The following is a 24,125-nucleotide window of genomic DNA, read 5'->3' as shown; positions in this document are numbered from 1 at the left end:
GGACTAGAAATACTGTTCATTTTCCACTGCCTGTTTACATTGTAAATCTAAATATATTTGTCTCAAACACATGAAGTATTACAGATATCTTCAGAAATACTTGTTGGTGTCTTCAGAAATACTTAGGAAGTACACGTGAGAACAGAGGAACATTCAGGTTGAAGTAAATGAAATATTTGTTAAGAATGCTATTATTTTCCTCAGTAGGCAATAAGGGTCCTTTGTGAGGCTTGAAATCCCATCACGCATCATCATCACAAAGCTATTGTCGAAGGAATACCATGAGAAAACTGGTTATGATCTAACAATTAATTTGGGTAAGTAGAAGGGTGTGGAAGTACTCAGAATTATAATTGTCACTGTCATGAATTTCCACTGTATTAATTCAAGGAGGTAACAATCTATTTTTTATCCAGCACACCTGAGGTCAAAGGGAGTTCTTGTCATTCCTGTTGTTGTTCTTTGTTCTTCTTGGTTACCAAACTGCAGTGACAAAGGATGAGCTCTTAATACTGATTTTTACAAATACACTTTCCAGTTGTTACATATCACAACAGATATGGCTTTGCAATAATAATAATAAAAATAATAATAATGAATTAAAGAATCCTACTTCATAGAACATTAAATATTTCATAAGGTTAAAAAAATGAAGAAACAATGGAGTAATAGGTCTATATTCATTGAAAAAGGCATTTTCAAGTTATTCTCAGAGTTTTTTCTTGAGGAGAGTTTTCCTTGCACACACTGAAACATTTACAGTTTTTGGCTGGCATGGGATGAGTCTTAATTGGAAATATCACTATGGACTCTATTAAATTAGAATGATGTGAGCATCTCCTTATTTTAGACTTCACATAGTAGAACGCTGTTGTCTTTTTGATTATGAAAGTTAATCATAAAAGGCCCAGCAAAACTCAGAATTCAGAGGCAAATAGTAAAAAGAAACTCATAAACACTATGTTTTATTTTTTGTTATTGTGATTTAGAGAAGAGTGGATTTTTTATTTTATTTTATTTTATTTTATTTTATTTTATTTTATTTTATTTTATTTTATTTTATTTTATTTTATTTTATTTTATTTTATTTTATTTCTAATGAGAAGTTTCTCCTTTACATTTTGAAATGAATAATCTGAACTTTTTTCATTTTCTAATATCAGAACATACTGATTATATCACATCGTTATTTGTTTCAAAAAAACTTTTTACAAGTCAGGCATAAAGCCAAGAAAATCCAGACTCTGATAATGCAGTGTAAATATGCATGTATCTTTGTGAATAAAAGGTAAAATAACTTCAGTTACCTCAGAGAATGAGCATATGTAAGTAGGCTTTTAACAGAATAGCCAAACTACTGTAAATCTAGTTTTCAAAAAATCATTTATCTAATTACACTGTTAGGCTTCTTTAATTATGTTAGAGCCTCATTCATGGAATTGTTATTAGTTTAGAATTAAGATGCACATGATTTTTTATTGCCCAGGAAAAAAAATCTGATTTAGAGTCTGAAGAATAGTGTAAAGAAATTCCTTGCAGAATTTTAAAGAGGGAAATCACGAACTCTGGGAAACATGATATATACTGTATATTTGCTTCTATAAAAATTCTTGAGGTTCTGTAGTTAAACGTGATTCCAGTATTAATATAATATGTATCAAGAAATATACATTTTCCATCTTCTTATGTAAAAATTACTTTTTAATTCAACTTAAATATATGTATACCAAATTAAAATTTGTATATAATTAATGTATGAAAATATATTTTTATTCTGTGGTATAGAATTTTACCAGAGATTTTGAGAGAAAATACAGATTCACCAGATCTGCTGGGGAACCTGCAGAAACATATCTGCAGCATTTTCTGTTGTCAGAAGCCAGTGTAAAATAATTCAGTATATAGATAGTGTGCTCAGCACCTGAAATGCAAATGTTCTTTTTCAGCTTTGTCAAGTAGGCTCTTATTTATTTATTTTTTTTACCTTCTATTTTTTTTGTTGTGATCTAAGAAAGATTTAAAAACATTAGTGAAGGAATGATGTGGTTCAGTAAGTCGGGTATTTTGTACTGGAATCTCTGAAGGTAAACCCTTCTGGTTCAGATTTTGAATGCTTACCCCTAACAAAACATGGTCATTTTTGGTTTACATACAGCTAATAGAAATGTGATAAAATAAATTACTCTGGCTTCAATGGATGCAACCTGGTAGTGAATGAAACATGAGCCAGTTTTCCCTGCAGCAAAATGTGGCTGGATATCTCCAGATAGCGACAGCTGGCCTGTGAAGGAGTTGAACATATATACATGTATTCATTTTATTTTTTCAGAATTACACTTTTCTACCCCAACTATAAAGGCAAAAAGCTATTTTGCTATTCTGTTTCCTTTCAAATTCATGCAGCAGAACAGTTTACTTTGTTAATTATTCATTATGGGGAAATCAACCATGATTTTGAAGAGTAAAAAGGAAAGAGTAGGAAAAATGTAATGTTAACTAACTTGTGAACAGAAGGTTCAGGGCCTATCAAATCAAAGTCTGTACAGTAAATTAACTCTCAAAACTTAAAACTTCTTCAGATGGAACGGGCAATGATGAATTATTTTAAGCAAGAATTTAAAACCAGAGTCTCCTAATAAAATGTCCTGACCCACTGAATGTTCAACATTCTGCTGATCTCAATTGAGCAGAAAGATTACCAAATTTAAAATGCACTGGCCAGATGATTGGCTCTTATTTCCAGCATATACACATGGTGGAAATAACTCTTATCAGCATGCATATACATCAAAACTATTGTGTTTTACAGGGCTCTTATTCAAAAATCTGGAGCAAAACTGTTACCCTAAATTATTGTTAAGAAACACATTAACACAATTGCACTGGGTGCAGCAGCTGTTGAGGTTCAGTAAGGAGAAAAAGAGACTTTTAATTATGGTACAGCAAATACATATTACAATTGTTTAGTTGCAAAGATGATTTGTACTTGACTTGTTTTGCTTATACATAATAACTCTGTTGCAAATAAATAAAATAGAATACAGCATTTTCAAAAGGCAGAAACATATTGAAAAGTAATGTACAATTCAGATAGCGGTTTATAATGTGAAGATACTTTTTACATGTGAAAGTTAGATTTATTTTTGTTGGCTTTGACTGAAGTCTAATGAAATGAAATGAGTAGGCTTGGTATTTATTTTCATAGCCTGTAGGTATGCTAGGCATTTTTGTTGACATTTGGAATCAGTTTACACTTGTGCAAGCCGTGTAACAATAACCTGTAAAGATGCTGTACTAGCATATTTTCAATTAACCATGAAGTTATGCAGGTAAATTTTTATGAAGACATGCTTTCCTCCGAAATCAAAGTATGCAAAATCTCTAGTATCCTTACTTTATTTAACATATAATAACCATATTCCTTCAGCTGTGTGGGTAAAACAGAATACTGCAGGTGACAGTATGATCAAGGCCAACCAGCATGCAGAAATAGTATCATACGTGTCTTGTTCTGCCACCTCAAAAATAACATTAAAGCTTATTTTCTTTCTGCTTTCTTTCTTAGTTGGAACCAATATAGTGTTGCAAGGAAAATAACTGTTATTAAACTAGAACAGTACATACTGTCCATGCAGAAAGATAGCTGGAGTGATATCTAGACTATTGCATGAAATATAGCATGCCAAGAGAAATTTTGGAATAACATGAAGAGTCGAGTATTCTGAACTAGACTTCATAGAAAAAAATCCACCAATGTATTCCTCATCTGATGTGGAGAACAAAAGCAATGGGAAAGAAATATGGTGAGTGCACCTATCATCTATAAAGTAGAATACCAGCATATAATATAATTGTTTTGCCTGGTAATCTGGAAATTTTCTGTTTGTTTTGTTTTGCTTTGCTTTGTTTTTGTTTTTGTTTGAAAATGAAGGTACATGCATTATCTAAATTAAAACAAACAAACAAAAACAATGCAATATCTTAAATAAAATTAGAGTAGAAGCAAAAATATTTATTAGAAATCCTGAAAACTAAAAAAGTACTAGACCATAAAATTAGATGCTTTCCATTAGCTTTCTGGCTTTTATTATGGTATGTCCTAAAATACATTGGGGTGGGGTAGAAAAAATGTCACATTCTTTCTTTTAATGGAAGTGATGCTTCTTAGTCCACAACAATAAGTGGCATGTTCTCATGGTCTGAAGAAGAATGGTACTACATCCATCATTCAATTCCTTCTTGCTGGGGAAAATTGCAAAATAACTAGTGCATAGCTACTTGTCATAAAATCTTTGCCCTTTTTGGCTAGTTATAGTTATTTTTGTCTTGCTTAATTTTTATTCTTTTTCCTCTTCCCTCACCATTGCTTCATACTGATCTTTTGGCTAGAAGATGTCAACTGAAAGGTACCAGCTTTTAACCTTTTATTTTTCCTTTAATGAACTTGCACATTTTCAACCAGATAAGAAAACCTAGTGATGCTGAATTAAAACCATGTCTTCTGCAATGTTCGTAGGTGCCTAATGAATGAGAACTTCTGCCTTGAACATAAAGCTCCATTGAATTCCTTGATGTAACAGGAAAATTAAGAAGTTCTGGTAGAAGGAATTTGTTTAATGTAATACCTGGTAAACCAACAGTCACGTAGGAAGGGGGTTATAAGCATAGGAGTTATCGATGTGTATAGCAGCAACTTCTCGGAGCCACAGTGATCCTCGGTTGTTTCAAATTCCTTGAAGAGCTATCTCTCTTTCTGAACACTACATTGTTTACATCCCAAGAATGTTTAGATCTATGCCACTGAATTTAGATATATGAGCCATAATATTGCCTGGTTAGACCCAAAAAAATGCAGTTGTACTTTCATCTAGACTGGTTAACTTACCACTTTGTTTTCTAAGGCGTGAATCTGAAGACCTGCATGACCAACAGGACATGCTGCAAAATTAACTGCATGATTTTTTTATTTATTTTCAGCTTTGAAGGATTAGTAGGATTAAGTCCTAGAGTTTGTTCTAGATTTGAGAAGGTTTTTAAAAAAACTATTGTTAATCAGAGATGAGCAAATGAATTGTCAGTCAAATATTTGTACCACTCAGCAAATTTAATGTTTTGATTTTTATCTAACTTAAACAGCCACTGTTGAGCATTCTGCAGAAGCTAATACATTGTGTTTGTATTGGAAACTGAATTAGGAGGTAGCATTGTCTCTATAAAAGCCCAAATAAGCCAATGGCAAATCCTGAATGCACTTTTTACACAGAGCATAAAATTCACATGCTCAAAACTGATTGATTAATCAAACCCAAAAAGTATTGTATGAATGCAAGTGTGGAAAACTAGTGTGCTGTATTTTTTCCATATGCAAAATGAATTGAAAATGGTTTATAAATCCATAGTTCAACGGTTTTAATATATGTCTTGAAATATGTGGATGGGAGAAGGTTTACATGATCAGTATATCTTAGTTAAGAGCGAAATGACTGAACAAAATGGAAGGTTTTATCCCACCCTGTTTTGCCCCCCACATCCTGTCCCATCCCATCCCCCTAAAAAAAAAAAAAAAAAAAAAAAAAGGTAATCTGAAGTGTTCTTCTGGAGAAAATCAACAGGCACCTTGGAAAAAGTTGAAGGACACAGATATAACTTTCATTTTCAATTATGCAACTTTTATTTTGGTAGAGCAAGTGTATTTCACTGATAAGGATGACTTTTAAAATATAATTGAATATTTAACTTTTAGTATATGCATAAGATGGTTTATTATTCCTTCCCATCCAAAATATAGAGCATTTTACATCAGGATTACATTTTCTCAGACCAGGTCTTTTATAATCAAACTTGTTTCACAGTTTAATCTTATCATTATATTGCAGACCAATACTCTTAACAGTTTTATTGTTAATCAAAAGTTGGCAAGATTCCGTATCATGTAGCTCTTCCTTGCTTCAAAAATACAATATCCTGAACCAAAAAATGAAAAATGAAAAAAAAATAAAAATGTGCTCTAATATTAACAGTTTTTCTAATAGTAAATAAATAAATAAATAAAACATGATGAGATGTGGTGAAAAATAACTCTAGTAATCTTACTGAAGGTTATGAAATTCAGTGACTTGTGGAAATGTTATTTGTAATTCATTTTATTGGATAACTAAACTTGCATATTAGATTGGTGTGAGATGATAATCCCTTCACATATGAAGCTTTTTGCTGCATTTGATTTTATGGCTAACTATTAAAATCAATAATACTGAAAACTAAACTAACAAACACAGAGGCAAAATTTATTCTACTATATCAATTTTGATATTCTTCTTGTTTGTCTGCTCTGTTACTCTTTCTACAATGGAATATTACTGTTTTTAATGTTTGCAGATGAATTTGGAGGAAGGAGTTTATAATAGGTGGATAGATTTGCAATACAAAGGGTATTACATCTACATAGCAATTAGTAAAGTTTCTCTCTGATGTTCAGACTGGGAGGGAGGGAGGGAGGGAGGGAGAGAGGGAGAGAGAGAGAGAGAGACGGGATCTTCCACCTCTAGCCTGCGGGAAGTTCCACGTGGTCCTTTACACCCAGCAGAATGAAACAAGCTCTGATAATGAAGAGGTCCCTCAAAGAGTAGATTTGGTCATGAACACTGGTTGCATGCGGAGCTTCACAACAAAAGAAAGCAAGAGAGTCAGGTGTTCATTAAAATAATTTAATGTTTTTGAACAACATAGTAGAGAAACTAATCTGTTCTTGGGTATTAAAAACATCATCAGTTAAATAAGTTCTTTCACACACATTACTTACTTCTGATGGCCAAAAACTTCTTTAATATACATGTATTTAAGTCTCCTTAGTACAGTTAAGCAGTTTTGTTAATACTTGGTAAATACTCGTGGGGAAAACTTCACAGTGTTTTCCTTAGTCTGCCCCAAATGGCATTTAAAAAGCCAAAATATAATCAATGTAGGTGACAGTATCTTTTTAGCCCTAACTGGTATGACATTTGAGGTTACAGATGGATGATGCATCAGATATAAGTATAGATGTTCCTGACATGCAGTTTCTGAACTTGTTGGGTACCAGATTAAAATTTTTAGATCACAATTAAAGCTTTTGTGATAAAATTGATATCTTGTAGTTGGACTGGTGGCACTGCTTATGACACATAAAGAATCAGTACCATTGCACCAAATTAAAGCCAGAACACTGTTGCAACCATTCTTGAACTTCTAACACTATAAATCCATCATGGGTAGCACTTCCTCAAATGATTATCTGTGTTATTTAAATTTGGGAACAAAACCGTGTAAATCTGAAGTGTTGTATACCTAAAGTCTATAAAAAAGAAGTCTCTGACCTAGCATTGATAATTTGAGACTTGGTTACATTTCTTCTTTTAATTCTACACTATCAGATATAGCAAAGCTTTGTAGGTCATGAAGATACTGTCTCAATTAACTTTTAGATAAGTTAGTCCATACTTTACATGTAAATGCAAATGCAGATGTTTATGGATAGTGTACTTGATACCTCCATAACTAGTAGTGGCCTTTCTGCTGCATTAAATCATGAATAAACATTAGTATAGCCAAAACTGTTGTTTCTCATTTATGTATGACATTATAAAGGGAAATGAAGTCTAAACCTTTCACTATAAGTGAATATTTTCTTTGAAAAACTGTGTGCTACCTTCTCTGTTACTTCCTGATCTGTACTGTAAATTTCAGTATCAAATTTTGAAAGCTTCAAAGTGATTAAAAAGAAAAACAAAACAAAACAAACAAACAAACAAACAAAAACAGTTATTTTGTGGTTCACTAAAAGGATGTTTTTGACAAGAAAAACTAAATTTAGACAACTGCAAGTCGGCCCAAACTAAACCTTGTAAAAATTTTATGGACTATTAAAAAAACATTTGCTGTTGGAACCTTGCATCTGGAATGTAATTGGTAGTCATAATCTGACTATCTATTGCATCTTTTGATATGAGAATACACATTTGCATTTTTTCGGGTGTAATATTGAAAGCTGTAAGTTAAGAGAATTTAATGTGTTGTGCTACAACTCTGCCATGTAATTGTGTTTTATTGTTTATTTGCACACAAACACAGAGTTTGTGTGACACTGTGACATGCCACCTACCTAAATTTTATACAGAAAACAAGAAAGCAAAACTGTTCATAAACATGTACAAATGCATATATTGATATGAAAGAAAAACATCAAAGATTAACAGGTCAGATTTTTTTTTTTTTCCATTTTTAATGATGGCTTAAAGAGACTCTCCTTTGACGTTAGTTATTCCTGTAGGACTCTTCAAACCAGAAATCTGCACCAGCCCTATTGTCTTAAAGCTAGAATTGTTCATGTCTATCCACCCTTCTCAAATTGCTGTAGCTCTGATGATTCTTTTGCATCTTATAATATACTGGGGACATTTCTTAGTTACCAGAAATGAATTATCAAAATAGCACACAGAGATTATATTAACCTAGAATAAGCTGACTTCAGGCTATGCAACCAGAATTTACCTGAAGCTTTGACTTCCTATTCGGGATCTGGAGCAGGGAACACCATGGACACCTGTGCTTAGGCTGACCAGGATGAAGCAGAGAGGGCCCTCTTTCACCTTTCTGTTGCAGGATGAGCTGGTGCAGTGGCTGGCTTGCAGTGCCGGGGCAACTGGGTGGCCATCACCCTGTTCTTCCATGGAGAGCAGACCTGGGAACAGCATGGCAGGTCTTCAGTGTGGTTGCATTTCCAGGAGCAGGGAAAAACTGGTTGCTCCTTGGGTCAGATCTTTTGGAGTCAGTTCCTTCAGAAGTGCCATCCTGTATCATTTAGCTTTGTGTATGACTTCTGTAAAATAATGTAATTGTATCTGTGGCACCTCTCTCATGTGCATCTAAAGCAGTGAGTTTGCTGATTGATGTATCTAATTGTAGCTTGACAATGTCTGTAGGGCTGAGTCTGTGATTGACAAAGCTATGAATTTTAGTTTCCTTACACTGCCTGAATCACATCTGTACTATCATGACCTGACAATTATTTAATCAGCATATGGTATCACTATCTATCTGTTTATATGGCTGTAATTATCATATGACATTCATATAGGCTTGTAAAATACAGTATGAATTTTAGATTATGTGAAAAATTATGAACAAGAAAAGTATTTTAATCAAATGCTATATTTAGGTATGGGAAGTAGTTGTATATATTATTAACCTACTATTTTAAGTGAATTAGTGAAATAATATGTATTTATACTACTGTAAAAATAATGTCTGATGTATTGAATATTTATTACAGGTAAATGATACTTCTGAATGATCTCATCACTTATAAATATCAATACAATCTGTCATTTAACAACTCAATTCAAATGCCTTTTATTCTGCTGAATAAACATAGAGCTCACTGATATTTTATGAGTGATGAGAATGTTCTAGTGGACCTCATTATTCACAAAATACCAATAAACTGAACATTTATTCAGTTCAGCAAACCAGAAAGAAAACCAAACTGTGAATTTAAATGGTATGAAAATAAAGGGATATAAAAATAAAAGGATATAAAATAATGTCTTAGTAACCACACATAGTCAAGAAGAATAATCTCAGCTTTATTCCTTTAAACATGAGATTGCTTAATGTTTTATTGAGTTCCCATTGATTTAAATACTGCTCAAGTATATAAAGTTAAACACGTTCCAGGTTCAGCAGGGGTTCTTAACTCCTATTTAAATTCCTAACCTCCTGCTGAAACCATGTGATCAGTCATTTGCAGTATCAGACTGCTTCATATGGTTTTCAATACACATCATTTATTTACCCTTCTGATTTCAGACATAAAATTGGCTTATTTTCAACTCCAGGTTTTCAGAAACAATGACACGTTTAGAAACACAAGTCCTATGCTAAAAGTTACAAACTATCAGTGCTTCACATTTTTATTTCTTTTTGTTGCTTTTTATTACAATTGCACATACTTATATTATCAAGAGGTCCCTTAAGAAAACTGATTTGCCTCAAAGGAGCTGAAGTAACCCTATATCCATTGTCTGATCAATCACTATACAGTTCACAATTTATTATGTGTACTAACCTGCATATAGAAATGCCTGAACATAACTCAAGAAAAAATCTGATGGAAAAATCATTATTTACCCTCAAATAACTAATTTTCTACTTATTTTTGCAATTCTGTCTGTTAAAAAGCTTGGGAAATCCACGTACACATTAAATAGAGCTTTCATAGAGCAGCGATGCTTATCAATTTCTTCTTTCTCCCTCTTGATTTGTATTGTCAATACTTAAAAAGGGAAAGAGAACCCCAAGGCTTAACGGGGATGAGTTGCATGGAATTTTTGATCTTCCCGTCTCTAAATGTTTTTGAACTGTTTGCATTTTGATAGCAGGTAATAACAAACCTTTTATTTCCTACTACACCATCTCTGTCTGACTTCTTTAGTAATAACAATGATAAAGCTCTACATCTTTGATCCTGTTGTTGCTGTTGCATGGCTAAAAGCATAATCTTCGATTGCATTCCAGTCAGATGACAAGTGTCTTGCTTGCTGATTTCAAAAAATAAAAGTTCCTTTAACTAGCAATGAGAGAAATGAAAAACTGCTTGGATAAATGTTTATTTTGCAAAGCACAGATTAAAACTGCTTCAATTTAATTTTGTTTTTCTTTTACCAATATTGCAGAATGCAGTTTCAGATATTTATAAAATATTGCTCTTTCTACATTAGTATAACAAGCTTTTATGCTTGTTTGTTTTGGTGTGTGTGTGTTTGTTTTTTAGTTTTGCAATTTTAGTTTGTTTTAGTCTAACCATAGTTTAGGAGAAGAAGACAACCTCAAATTCTATTCACACATAATTCAGTTTTGTGGCTCTGGTCACATATTTCTGTAAAGCTATCTTTTAACTTACTAAGGATGTGAATAATCTCATTTAAGGGGAAAAAAAATAAGAACAAGAAATCATTTAATAATGAAACAACAGTAACATCAAAAAACAACGTAAACTGATTTTGTAATGCTTCAGTGGACCCATCTCTCCACTAAATAACAAGCTAATGAGAAATTTGGTGAATTATTCTGTTTTTCAAATACATGATAAAAAAAAAACTAAATCCCTGGAACCTGATTATAACTTTAAAAAAACAAACAAACAAACAAACAGACAAATATAAACCTTACATTGCTAGCACAGCAATGCAAGTTACAATAGCTGTTAGATCAAGAGCAACAGAGAGAACTGGTATTTATTTATTTATTTATTTATTTATCAAACATTCCTCATATTATTTTTTCTACATGTTTACCTGACAAATTCTTTCATTTGTGGTTGAACTACAGATCTAGAAAATATGGACTGTATGGAAAAAAAATAAATATATTTAGGTTTTAGCTTATGTCATAGAGACAAGTGGGCACACAGAAAAACAGATCTGGCTAGTGCAGTTACTGTGGATTTTAAGATGAAAGGGCTTGAGCCTGCAATTTAAAAGAAATACCAGAGAAAGTTAGGAGCTGTGAGACTCTCTAGGCTTTACCAGGGTGCTTGGAGGGTTTCAAGACCTGACTGGACAGTCCAGTCTTAGCAAGTCCTAGGTAATTGCTTTGAGCAGCATGTAGGACTGGAGACCTCCCAAGGTCCCTTCCAGCCCAGGCTGTGCTAGACTCTGTCCAGTGCCTGATTTTGCTGCAACACTTTGGATAACTGGAATGGTGCAGGTTAACCAAAAAGAACCAGTGGAATAGCTGAAAAGACAGAAACAGCAAAATATATCAATAATAAATCATTGATGATTAGGCTAGTAAAAAAGGCAGTCACAGGAACATTCTCCCACATAAGACTTTTTGCTTCTAACACTACAGCCACACCAAAATCTACAGTCAATTGACATGTTATGTAGAAACACAGTAGAGAAAAGAAACCACTTCTCCTTTTGTGTACTGAAAGACATTTCATGAGACAAAGGGGAAAAAATAAATAAAATAAATAAAATAAAATAAAATAATAAAATACTAAAAAAGTGCATTTAAAGTACATTTAATATATAACTGCAATAGCCACTATAACCTCAATAGCCAAGAATGATGCACTGCTTTTTTTTTTTTTTTTTACTCATCAACAGATTCTGTAAATTCTTCACAATTTGAAAAATGTACCTCCCAATTTCATGATAATCTGTGTATTAATTTCTTGTTTAAATGTTTATTCCATGTTCTAAACTATTATTATCCTGTTTTGAATAAAGTGCACACTATCTTGATAATTCACATCTCATTTTCATTTATCTCAGTGAGAAATGGTATATTATTTTAAAGGTCTCTTTGGGTTATGAGGAGCAAGAAATGAAGTTCTTCAAGAGGAAAGTCAAGCGATTCAAGTGGAAATGCTTCATGGTCATAGATACTCCTGAGCAGACAGCTCTGCAAGCAGCCAGTGTAGAAACAAGGAAATTAGAGATTTGGAGAGCAGGCGGGGAAAGTAGCGACAGATGGGCAGAGGCATTTGTGGGTTCACTAGAGACTTTTTTTTTTTTTTTTTTTTTTTTTTTTTCTATTGTTGGATGATCGTGCAATCTTAAGGAAATTGAGATGAAGATGTTGCTACATTCTTCTCAGCTAAATGTGTGCAATCATTTCTAGTTGTCATGTGGCCAGTAAAAGACACTTTCTGGCTCTTCTTATTTCAATGACCAGTAAGAAGTGGGCTAATGGAGTAGCTCGAGTTTTACTCAAACAAATTAGATTTAAAATATTGTGAGCCATCACTTATAAATTAATTTGCCTTCATAAAATATTCCTCTTGAGGACAAGATAACTGAGTTCCTGCAGTCACCATTGAAGCTGGGTGAAGATACTAATTCTCTGAGAAATGCTGTGTGTTGTCAGTATTATGTAGAATTAGGCTTATGCTCAGCCCGTAAAATTACACTACTGAAAAGTGTGAAGTAAGTGTCTCTTATTGAAAGATAAAATTAAAAAGTGACAGGAACATAGCTGCAAATATGCTGTTATGACAAATATAAAGTAAGGGTTGCCATACTGAGCTTAGCAATACCTAACAGAATGTCAAGGAAAGGGAAGGGAAGGGAAGGGAAGGGAAGAGAAGGGAAGGGAAGGGAAGGGAAGGGAAGGGAAGGGAAGGGAAGGGAAGGGAAGGGAAGGGAAGGGAAGGGAAGGGAAGGGAAGGGAAGGGAAGGGAAGGAAATGCGAGGAAAGGAAAGGAAAGGAAAGGAAAGGAAAGGAAAGGAAAGGAAAGGAAAGGAAAGGAAAGGAAAGGAAAGGAAAGGAAAGGAAAGGAAAGGAAAGGAAAGGAAAGGAAAGGAAAGGAAAGGAAAGGAAAGGAAAGGAACAGGTGACAGGAATAGTAGATATACCTTTTATGAAAGAACAAAATGTGAAGGGTTAAAGGGTAATTTTATTTATTTATTTATTTATTTATTTTTATAGGTGTCTAATATGTGTTTCATAAGAGATAAAAAATAGTGCAAAGGGATTTTATATTCTCCCGTAAGATGATGGTCTAGACCCTGGAAATCTCTCAGTGTCTCAGTGGAAGGAAAAGATTAAGTTAAGTTTTTGCAAGACTCTTAGGATTTGACCAAGACCCCTTAATATGCTCAGTTTGCTGATAGAATTAATTGCTAGCAACCTTGAATCTCTATGTACTGATTAGTCGTTTCTACTATGCTGTGAGCTATACTAAAAAAAAAAAAAAAAAAAAAAAAAAAAAATCAAAGCAAAATCTGTGTTCTATTTTCCTTTTTCCTTGATATAGTCTTATTAAATAATAATGACTTCTGTTTGTGTGAATCACATAACATTAAAAATAATGCATCTTTTAAAATGAAACACAGTACTGTGTAAATTGTTTTGCTAGTGAAAGAAACCAACTAGACTACAGGTGAATTACATCTTCAATGTTGTTCAGTGTCTGTCTCCTACGAAGTAAGAGAAACGAAGTTACTTACTTGGGGCATGGTGAAACATACTCCACTGACTTACAGAATTACATACGTAAGTGTTCAAGAATAAGTGATGCATTTATGTGCACAACTTCTGCTCCACCTTAATCTTCAGTTAGTGTCCTTGCCTTGTTCTGAGTCTCCACAGAGAGTCATTTAAATTCCAAAGACTGGAGAGTTGCCCCCCCCAGGCAGCTTAAAACAACAACCCTGTGGAAAAATACACACCTGGGCTGTTTTTGTATCTGCATATTTAGGCACATTGCATGGATTACTTATTTATATAGATATGCTGTATATATATATGATGTATATAGGCACACATACTTAATCCCCCTCCCCGTACATAAGCAGTAAGCAATCATAGGCTGAGGTAAATTTAGATATTTCTACAAAATGTCTGCTGAGTCTTTTCTGCTTCTGCCTCAGTACAAGCAGAATACTGAGACGCTTATACATACAAATAGCTTTCAACATATTGTGTTGTTTTTGCTTATATTCTTATTCAACTCATTTCATTGTGCAGATTATGGGAAAAATGATGCATTATTGTGCTCAGCTATACAAGGCGATTATCATTTGGCAATTTCACTGTGTGGAACTGTGTGGCAGTGGATGTAAATTTAAATATTAAGAATTTTTCAAATAGGTTTCCAATGCTCCTTGAGAAGTGTGGGTACTGAATGCAACAGTACATATGCAACTATAACATTATAGGAATACGCATTACAATGCTTAATACTCAATTCACTTCAGGAAGTAAATGTGAACATCAGTCATCTGTTACCAGGTTCACCCTCAGTGAAGAAACACTGAATAGGCCATTTTATGTGATAGACTAATTTAATGCAGAACGAGAAGTTTAAAAAATAAATTGCTACACAAAGATGAAAAGATTTGTATAAAAATATAAAATTATTGGAGGAGAAGATTAATACGAATTGTTAGAGAAATAGATATCTGTCATTGCCATTGTCATTTCTTTGGTATTCACTAAGATTAAAACTAATGCTGTGCTCATAAAGACGGAGCAGAAACTTTAGGAACTGACTTGTTTCTTTATAATTCCCTATTATCATGTTTAACACGGACATGGGGATTTGATTTTCTTTTTGCATTGGGATGGATAACCTCTAAGGATGAATGAAGACTATTTAAAGGCTACATAAACAAATGAACTAAGAAAATGAGAAAAACATATTTCTCTTTTTCCAAGATATTATCACCCCAAACAAAGGTATGAAATTGATCAATGGAAAAATTGACTGGAATGTCAGGAAGTCTTCAACAAACACTGAAGAGTTGATTTAGACACATGATGACAAGGGTCTAACCAACATGCAAGATCTTCATATTTTTTTGGCATACCCTCTCACTTTATTAAGAAAATAAAAAATTAAAAAAAAAAAATAAAGAAAGGACTAAAGTAGAAAATTTATATGTTTTTTGAGGTTATGAGGAAAGTTACCAAAGACCTCAATTTAAAGATTTCAGAGCCGTGAAAAAGAAATGAAATGTTACAAGATTTATGAGAGGTTGGAGTTCGGTGACTGTGTGTCTAAAGAAATGACTTGCATTTTAATGAAATGCATTACACTTGAGAGGCAATGGCTTGGTCATCCTTTCTGAGCAGTGACTTTGACTATGCACCACTGTCAAAGAAAGCTCATTATACAAAACAAGTTATAATTCAGCTCTATAAATTGATGTGATGGCCTTCAATTCATGGTACAGTTCTAAAGGCAAAGGCAAAGGCAACTCTAAAGCAGTGAGGGGCATCCAAAATGGTAATTGCTTGTGGGAAAGATCTCCATAGTTTCAACTTCCAATTCAAAGAACTTTTATCAAGAAGAACTTTTAACTCTGTCTGTAACCTAAACCTCAAAGCTACCTTGCAGCTTTTCACAGGAGCTAAAGAATTTTGAATTTGTCATATCATACAGGTAGAAATAAAGCATTTCATTTATATATATTGCCTCTGAAGCAATAGTTTATTAATTTGAATTAACACCATAAATATTGTGGGGTTGATTCTTTACGTGTTTTTGCCAGCAATTCTGACAACTTTGTTTACTTGTTTGTTTTAGTGGTAAATGTTGATTTGCTAAACTTTAGTCGTAAAATCTAGTTAACTCTTTGATTATTTTTATAAGAGACTTTCTATTAATATATATATATATATGTATATATTCCCTTTGCTGACGTTGTCAGCGAAGGGACTTGGTTTTATTTTTTTACTTGATTTATTTTCTGTTTGTGCTCTGGTCACCCGTATGGTGGACCAAGGGAAACCAGCTGATGTGATTTTTTTGGACTTCAGCAAGGCTTTTGACACGGTTTCCCATAGGATCCTACTGGACAAAATGTCCACCATACAGCTAAATAAAAACATCATACGATGGGTGAGCAATTGGCTAACGGGCAGGGCCCAAAGGGTTATGGTAAATGGGGCTGCGTCAGGCTGGCGGGCGGTTACCAGTGGGGTCCCTCAAGGCTCCATTTTAGGGCCGGTACTTTTCAATATTTTTATAAATGATCTGGATGTAGGAATAGAGGGTATTTTGAGCAAGTTTGCTGATGACACCAAACTTGGAGGAGTTGTGGACTCAAATGAGGGCGTAAAGGCCTTACAGAGGGATCTGGACAGGTTGGAGAGCTGGGCGATCGCCAACCGCATGAAGTTCAATAAGAGCAAGTGCCGGGTCCTGCACCTGGGACGGGGAAACCCTGGCTGCATGTACAGACTGGGCGATGAGACGCTGGAGAGCAGCCTAGAAGAGAGGGATCTGGGGGTCGTGGTAGACAGCAAGTTGAATATGAGCCAGCAATGTGCCCTGGCAGCCAGGAGGGCCAATCGTGTCCTGGGGTGCATCAAGCACGGCATCGCTAGTAGGTCAAGGGAGGTGATTGTCCCGCTCTACTCTGCGCTGGTGCGGCCTCACCTCGAGTACTGTGTGCAGTTCTGGGCACCACAGTATAAAAAGGACATGAAACTGTTGGAAAGTGTCCAGAGGAGGGCTACGAAGATGGTGAAAGGCCTGGAGGGGAAGACGTACGAGGAACGGCTGAGGTCACTGGGCCTGTTCAGCCTGGAGAAGAGGAGGCTGAGGGGAGACCTCATCACAGTCTACAACTTCCTCGTAAGGGGGTGTTGAGAGGCAGGAGACCTTTTCTCCATTAACACCAGTGACAGGACCCGTGGGAACGGGGTTAAGCTGAGGCAGGGGAAATTTAGGCTGGACGTCAGGAGGGGGTTCTTCACAGAGGGTGGTTGCACACTGGAACAGGCTCCCCAGGGAAGTGGTCACTGCACCGAGCCTGTCTGAATTTAAGAAGAGATTGGACTGTGAACTTAGGCACATGGTCTGAACTTTTGGGTAGACCTGTGCGGTGTCAAGAGTTGGACTTGATGATCCTTAAGGGTCCCTTCCAACTCAGGATATTCTATGATTCTATGATTCTATAATACTTGAAAACCTGATAAATATTCATAGTTATGAAGTTTTGTTTATTCATTCAGATGTATTATTTTTATATCAACAGCCTGCTAGGATTCTAGGATTCTTTTTACCTTCTACATCAAGGAGTTAAATAAAAACCCTAAAACCACACACACAAAGCAAACAGGTTTAGTTCATACGCTAATGAGCCAGGATAATTGCAGCTTTCCCTAGGTAAGTTGAGTGTCAATTATTCCTGAACCACTGACAGCAGACATGATGTTTCCAACTGACACCTTTCAATCGCTTTGTTTACAAGTATAAAATGCTCAAATATGAAATGTTAGATAGTAGTTAACAATTGTGATTTTCCTTTTTTTTTTTTTTAAGGAAAAAATAAAAAAGGGGAAATTAAAAGGCAGGTATAGTAAGATTTCCTTATGAAGTATAGAAAAAAAGCCTATTCCTGACAGTAAATTTTGCAGAGTTGGGATAGAGTTATTCCTCGGGTATTAAGATACTTTGAGCTTCAAAGTCTTCACTGAGACCACGCAGAAATATTAAGTCCTATCCTGACACATAGGCAGTAAGGGGGAGAAGGGGAAGAAACCATGTTTTTCATTCTCATACCGTCAGTGCTTTTTGCCAACTGACACACTAATAAATACTACATATAATACATGTCTGGAGGTGTCACCACCATGTGACTGCTTCAGTTTTGTTCTTTGTTCCATATCCCTTTATGCTTCTGGGAGAAAAAAAAATAATAATAATAATAAATGAGAGAGGGAATTCTAGATCCTAGAATCAATTCTAGATCTATTCTCTCTACTTCTCCTTTTGTGAAATTGAACTTCTCTCACTTCAAAAAATGCATACAGATTTGTCTAGGCACACTCCCAGCCCTGTACTTGACTACACTGTGAACTAAATGTACAGAGAAGGACAGAAATATTTCTGCAGTAGCTCAAATGCAAAACTTGTATTTGAAGGGCACTGCTTCCTGCATCCTGAAACAACTAAGCAGTGGGGCCTGATTCTAAATTCTCAGGGATACTGGTGAAATCAGGGTAGTGAAATAGGAAAATGTATATACAATGTATGAGATCTCTGAAGCTGATTTGATACTCACTAAAAGTTAAATTCCTGTGCGTCTTTAAGTTCCTTTGAAACAATCATATTTTATGAGTACAGTTCTTACATCCATGAAGACATTAGAATATTTTTCAATAGCAGCCTCCTAATTTAAGTTAATTGACAAAAATACAATAGGGAAAACATTTTTAAAGGCATTTAAGTGCCTAAAGATGCAGATAGGATTTAGTGAGGTTTTTCAAAAGATTCTACACCCCCGACTCCCATTATGAAAAAGTTTAAGGAGTCTCAGTCCATTAATAAGCCATTTCAGTTTTTCAGTCTTTTAACTAATTTTAAGGCAATGACTATTTAAGAAAATGCTCACCAAGGCTGAGCATTTACATTCATTCTAACCAAGTCATTTTTCATTTGAATACACATATTTCATAGCATAGCAATACAGATATTTTTAATACTTTTTTGAAATAAAGAGATTGCCAAGGCATAATGGAAGAACTGTGTCTTAATAATGGCTAGGGTTCTTCGAGTAATTAAAATGGTTGATTATAGGGTGCATCAAAACCCCTATTTCCAAATAGCCCATGAGACAGAGCTTAAAGATAAATAATACTGAAGAATTATCTGCCATTGATCACGCTGAGGGGTAGATAAGATTCACAGCACATTTCAAATGTCCTTGTCTTGCAATTTTGCTAATAAGAAATATAGCTACTGTGTACCCTTCTGCCTTCAACCCTGATTTCCCTAGCTACCTTCTCTCAGGTTTCCACCCGCCAAATCAGATAACTGGCAATCATCTCAACTGAAGCACAGAAACCAAGAGCAGTGCAGAGTCAGTCACAGCCTTGGATAGCATTTTCTTAAATAGTCATTGCCTTAAGATTAGTATGAAGACTGAAAAACTAAAATAGTTGTTTGCTCATTAAATGTCACTTTTCAAATAGTGATGGTAGGGAATTCTGCTTCTATGTCTGAGCTGAAAGAGCAACGGGGATACAAAGCACCCTTTTACTATTTTTGCATATATAGAGAAGTGCTTATATCTTATATCTATCTTATATCTTCCATGCTCATTGGCCTTCTGAAGGTAGAAGGGGAAGAGTCCTTATGGGGTTTTTGAATGTTTTAAATCATTTGTGCCTCAAGCTGTTGTTGCAGTATAGTGCAACTTAAAATACAATTACTATATAAACCAAAGTATCAATTTTATGAAATCTCAATTAAAATGCCAAGGGAAATATTGTTTAATCTTAGAAAGCTCAGAATACATTAATGTTGATAAAATGAACTGTTTTCCTTGACTTCTGGTATTGATTGAGTGACTTCTAAACCACTTGATAATCTAAAAGTATTTCAAATAAAAGGCAAACATGACCTTTTGCCATGATTATGTTCCCCAGATAGTTCTTCCTGTTTGCATGCACAGAAAAGCAGATACTGTATTGACTTTTAATGACCTTCCATAGATGCTGCAAGAAAAAAAAAAAAAAAAGAAAAAAAAAAAGTAAAAATCTTGTATTCTAAAATAAAAAACAACATTAAAAGCATCCCAAAAGACAAGTGAACTACTAAATTCTAACTTGGAAAAGTATCACCCGTCAGGCATAAAGCAAAATTAAGTAGTATGAGAAATAGACTCATACTAGAAAACTATAAAATAGAAAACTATTTTATTTCATATTCTGAGCAGACCATCTGTGATTAAGTATGCCATATAAGTGTCTAACATGACCTCCCCAAAACTAGGACAGAAGTTTGCTTTCTTCGTATTTTTCCCCATTTCTAAGCAGTGGCCGGCCATCCTCGTATCCAATAGCTAAACAATTTAAATGGTTTAGGGAAGCACTTGTATAAAAAAATAATATATGATTTCTTTTAAACTATTATAAATACTAGTTCATAATAAGTAAATTCCTCCCAGTCATACAGCTGTGTTATTTCTATTGCTAACTCTCAATTTAAGGATAAAGTACAACAGAAGATTTCTAAAGCTGGCTTTCTAAAGCTTTCAGTCTTTGTTTTTTTTATTTTTTAGAGATTGAGGGTTTTACACAGGAGCCTATGCTCACATCCACAGATAAAACCCTTCAGTACACACTTAGTACTTGTTCTGAGTTCAAACCAATTTTGTGAAATAGATACACGGATTTCCGATATTTTTTTTCATTAGTACATTTTCTCATGCTCTCCAAAAAAGAGGCCAGGTTATTGCTTATGAATAAATAAATTATTTTGCAAGCATTGAAAGCTACTTATTTGTTGTTACAGTGTCCAGAACAGCAGACGATGTTTCTCTCCCAAAGTGCTGAAAAAAGGGGGGAAAAAAAAAAAAAAGTAAACGTAATGCTAAATTTCAATATCAAAAATGTGCTTTGCAAACAAAATGATTAATCAGTAAAGTAAGGACTCAAAATACAAAGTAAACAAAACTGAGAAATTTACCAAATATCTTAGGCTGAAGAGAAAAGAAAACTATGAAAAGAACATTAGAAGAACACCAGCTCTGCACAAACATTTCCAGACACCTTTCAAAATAACCACTTTGTATTATTGTTTATAACAGAAATGTACCGTTGGCTTGCTTTTAAATAGGCTAGCATTTTTTTTTTTTTTTTTTTAACACAGCAAGTACTGGTATTGTAAGTGGTTGCAAATCAGTTTGGAAAACATTGGCACTACTTAATTGGCTTGCTTATTTATTTATTTATTTATTTATTTATTTATTAGTAGAAGCTGAAAGATAGCTCTTTTACTGTGGATACCTAAAGTCAGGAATTTATACTGGTAAAGAGGAAATCTTCATATCTAAATACAATGGTGTTCAGCACTTTGAAAAATCAGAACACTTTCATCAGGTAGTCAGTAAAAAGTTTTCTATCATTTTTCATTTGCAAATCAGTACCTTTTGGGATAGTCCTAGCCTAACCATGCACCGGTGCATAAAGCTGAAGAACTTTTGCAAGTAAGGTATGCTTCAATGGAGCTGAGTACCAGATAAATTGCTTTTGTAGAGTAGTAATTGTGCAAGAACAAATTTTAAGGATCCCTCTCAGCAGAGCAATTAACATTAAAAATGTTCTTTAGCCCCTAAGGAACACACTTGAGAATAAGAACAAAAGATAGGAGATACCCACACAGTCTGCACACTGAGCATCAGTAGTACCTGGGATCTGTTTCTTGTCATTTACACCATCCTGAATACATATGTGCAGACAGACCCAGAATCACTTTCCTTTCCATACCTTTTAAAGGAGCACCCCCACTGGGGTTTCACAATTGGTATTAGAACAAAGAAACTGTGGCGTGTTATGAATACTACTTTGAGCCTCTAGTTGTACCAATACTGATGTCAGATCTGACTTAAATAAGTAGATAAGTAGATAGATAGACAGACTGATAAACATGCTAATGTTACTATACTAGTATTATTACTTAATGCTGTGACTGAGACCAAAATGGAGAATGGGCCCTGATATTCTACAACTCTGGATACAAAACGTCTAATTGCCAGCAAGTCCATGTCTTTTTTTTTTTTTTTTTTTTTTTTTTTTTTTTTGGAAGATAAGACTTCAGGGGCAGTCTCTATCCATCTTACATATTCATAGAATTACAGAATGGTTTGGGTTGGAAGGAACCTTAAAGATTATCCACTTATCTCCATGTGGATATCGAGCCATTGACTGCAGCTCTTTGAGTGGAACCATCCAGCCAGTTCCTTATCCACTGAGTGGTCTATCCATCAAATCCATGTCTCTCCATTTTAGAGACAAGGCTTTCATAGAGGACAGTGTCAATTGCTTTGCACAAGCCAGGTAGATGATGTCAGTTGCTCTTCCCCTATCCACCACTGTTGTAAACCCATCACAGAAAGCCACCAGATTTGTGAGGCACAATCTGCCCTTACTGCAGCCAGGTTTCCTGCTGCCAATCACCTCCTTAATTTCCATGTGCCTTGGCATGGTTTCCAGGAGGATCTGCTCCATGATTTTGCCAGGCACAGAGGTGAGATTGCCTGGCCTGTAGTTCCCTAGGTCTTCCTTTTTTTTCTCTTTTTAATAATGGGGGTTATATTTCCCCTCTTCCAGTCAGTGGGAACTTCACTGGACTGCCATAACTTCTCAAATATGATGGACTATGGCTTAGCAACTACATCCCCCAGTTCCCTCAGATCCCATGGATACTTCTCATCTGGTCCAATGGACTTGTACACCTTCAGGTTTCTTAGATGGTCTTGAACTTGGCTCTTCTCCTGCAGTCAGCAATTCATCATTCTCCCTGTCCCTGCCTTTTCCTTCTGGGGCTTGGGCTATGTGGCTTGTGCTCTTGCCAGTGAAGATGGAGGCAAAAAAATCACTGGGTACCTCTGCCTTCTCCGTATGACCAGAAATTGTTCAACTAAAAACCACTCCAAAGCATTCAGTGCATTTAAAGTTCTGAATCAATCCTATTTTTATCTGTCATTCATATTAAAACTCCTTTTTCAACAAAACATTTAATTGTACCTTTAATTGTAATAGTTGACTCCATTCCTGTTCAACAAATCATTTGTTTATGTTCATTTACTTCAGTAACAATTTACCTTCTGTAGGAAGTTTGGCTGCAGTGAAGATATATTTACCAGCTTAGCCTAGGGGCTTGCCTCTGAAGTTACACTGAAGTAAGTTAAGAACTGCAACATGTTAGTTATTCCACATCAATTCTGTATACAAACTTTTAGATATGCAATATAACATTCTGAGAAAGCATTAGGCAGTTCTGCCATAGCGCCAGCTAACTCTGTAGCTCACTTATGTTCTGTAGTAAAGAAAGAAATACTCCTCTACCTTGTGTCTTTAGAGCACTTTTCATCATTTTTAATCAATTCTATAAAGCATATCTAACGTAATAATTACATACTTTAATGTATATTCACTATATATAACATTATGCTATAGTAAAAAATAGGTTATAATTATTAAAAAATATAAAAAAAACAAGATAGCTTTTAAAATTCTAATTGAATTATATATATATAATAAAGGTTTTCTAATATGTTGCTTTAAGCTTACCATATTAATATTCCACTATAAACAAACAAATAAATAAATAAATAAAACATTCTAAAACCCATAATTATATATTTATTCAGATTTCAGCAATAGGTCAAGGAAATTTATCTGCTTCCTATAAAACCTGTGCATACTATAATACAGCGCATACTATGTGCACTGTGAAACATAAGGAAATGTATGAGTTCTTGGTTGCTATCTATTTTAATTGCTTGCAGATACACTTGGTAAATATTTAAATAATATTAAGTATTCTTGTAGAAATCCAAAGTAATTTTTTTTTTAAAAAAAAGCAAAATTACAAAGGAATTTTAATTTTGAATTTCTTATAGCAACATTTATTATGAACTAATGCTAAGCAATTAATTGTTTAACTCCCATATAAAATATAAATTTAATGATGTGGCTTTAAATTCAGGCTTTTAAAATTCCTCTTTCTTTCCATTTTCACTCTATTTAACCATATAGTTGCAACCCCTCCCCCCCCCCCCCCTTTAAGCTTACCTCTTCCTTTTTCCATTCATCAATTCACTTTCTTACCTTCCTTTATC

The 24,125-nt window shown here is 34.4% G+C and overlaps 2 long non-coding RNA genes across 4 annotated transcripts in view; one reads left to right on the top strand and one right to left on the bottom strand.

Moving 5' to 3' along the window:
* The window catches only part of LOC116488998, an 11,063-nt gene extending 5,393 nt beyond the window's left edge, over positions 1-5,670 (top strand). Inside the window, exons 3-6 of one of the 3 annotated variants that reach the window (XR_004253236.1) lie at positions 208-317; positions 3,566-3,803; positions 4,390-4,406; positions 4,517-5,670. This is a non-coding gene — a long non-coding RNA (uncharacterized LOC116488998). Of the gene's footprint in view, positions 1-204; positions 318-3,565; positions 3,804-4,389; positions 4,407-4,516 lie in introns of all 3 variants that reach the window. The other 2 variants (XR_004253235.1, XR_004253234.1) reach the window with 2 other exon arrangements.
* LOC116488997 lies at positions 5,648-24,125 on the bottom strand. The gene is made up of 3 exons (XR_004253233.1): positions 24,079-24,125; positions 8,530-8,719; positions 5,648-6,660 (listed from the first exon to the last, which is right to left on the bottom strand). It is a non-coding gene; the product is annotated as an uncharacterized LOC116488997 (long non-coding RNA).

Source organism: Aythya fuligula, chromosome 4 (assembly GCF_009819795.1).
Source record: "Aythya fuligula isolate bAytFul2 chromosome 4, bAytFul2.pri, whole genome shotgun sequence".
Classification (NCBI taxonomy): domain Eukaryota; kingdom Metazoa; phylum Chordata; class Aves; order Anseriformes; family Anatidae; genus Aythya; species Aythya fuligula.
This window is presented reverse-complemented; position numbering and strand designations above follow the sequence as displayed.